A 1570-nucleotide genomic window follows, 5' to 3' on the forward strand; every position below is an offset into this window, starting at 1 on the left:
AACAATAGAGACAGGGTCTCCCTATGTTGCCTAGGCTGATCTTGAACTCCTGGGCTCAAGAGATCCTCCTGTGTCAGCCTCCCAAAGTGCTAAGTAGGATTACAGTCGTGAACCACCACACCCAGCTGTAAAAATGTACTTATTTTCCAGCCTCTTTTGTATAAACCGTAGTAAGGGATGGGAGTATTGATGTTATCTGTGAAAATAGCCACCATTTACCCATAAGATAAAACTTGTTAAAGCATCCTGAGTCTAACTTAGTACATCAGGCCCTTTTTCACACAAAAAAATCCTTTTTGGGATTTAATGGAATCTGTTGTTTCCCCCTAAGTTGAAAAACAACTCTAAGACACTTTAAAGCAACTTCTTGGCCTGGGTTACATAGTTCCCAGACTAGGTTTCAGACTTCTGCTTAAGGCCAGTTTTAGAAACCTGTGAATTCAGAAAAGTTAATTCAGAAATTTGATAAACAGAATTGTTATTTAAAAACTAACTGGAAAGATTATAAGTTCTTTCCGAATTATTCAGAAATGATGCATCATTTTCCTTCAAGAATGACAGGGTCAGAATGTGGAATCCAAGATACCTCTTGACTTCCTCTCAAGCTCTGTGTTTGCTCAGTGGAGGCCCATCCCAGCTCAGCATGTGTACTGAGAAGTGTTGGTTTCTTTGGGCCCCATCTACCCTGACCACATTATGATGTTCATCTGCAGCAGTTGCAAGGTGTTCAGAGTGTGTAAATACAAATGGCATAAACACTTTAAAAGAAGTGCAATCCTCAGGTTAGGTGGACTCAAGCATTCTGTAAAGCAACTATTAATAATGAGCTTACAGTGGATAATTCATTTGAATTCGGAAAATACAGAAACGAGCCTGTCAAATACCAGCAAGAGCTATGGAATAAAACTACTGATGCAATGAAGACAGTTGAAAAGATCAAATGCCAAGCTAAATGTATAATGAACAAATTGAAGAAAAATAAAGGACTACAGAAAGTTCAGGACATCAAAGAAATTAGACAAAACTCATCTTGACCCCTCTTGCAGGCAAAAGAAAGCAGCTGGAAGAAAAGATGATACAGCAGTTACAACAGGATGCAGACATGGCAGAGGTTTCTTAAAAATCTCATGGTCTATAACCATTTCTATATTTACATTTGTGAAAATCTGGAGACTTAGAACCTCTAAATTATTGACTTTTTATATAAGGTCACTCAAATGAAACGTGATTAAAAAATCATCTACATTGCTGTCTACAGAATGTCAGATAATATGGATGTTTGATTGCATCTCATTGTTAACTCTTTACTGATAGATATGTTTGTAAATACAGAAGTGAAACGTGGACATAAAATAGTTACACTATTTGGTTAATGGTACTAGGCAACATTTATGTAATGACATTCAAAAATTTGTGGCTAGTGATACATATAAAGTAAAATTTTCTTTGCAGTAAAATATGCCCTTTATTATAGAAGGGAGGATATAAGGAGCCAACAGTTGGTATGAAAATAGCTCAAATAATATCTTTTTTTATTTCTTATTTTGGTTTATTAGCATCTTAGAAGAAA

At 35.9% G+C, this 1570-nt stretch overlaps 1 pseudogene; it reads left to right on the plus strand.

Annotated features, from left to right (window-relative positions):
- Nucleotides 1-460: 460 nt before the first annotated feature.
- On the plus strand, nucleotides 461-1251 carry LOC140712779 (probable ribosome biogenesis protein RLP24 pseudogene; annotated as a pseudogene).
- Nucleotides 1252-1570: the final 319 nt, after the last annotated feature.

This window comes from Chlorocebus sabaeus, chromosome 11 (assembly GCF_047675955.1).
Source record: "Chlorocebus sabaeus isolate Y175 chromosome 11, mChlSab1.0.hap1, whole genome shotgun sequence".
Classification (NCBI taxonomy): domain Eukaryota; kingdom Metazoa; phylum Chordata; class Mammalia; order Primates; family Cercopithecidae; genus Chlorocebus; species Chlorocebus sabaeus.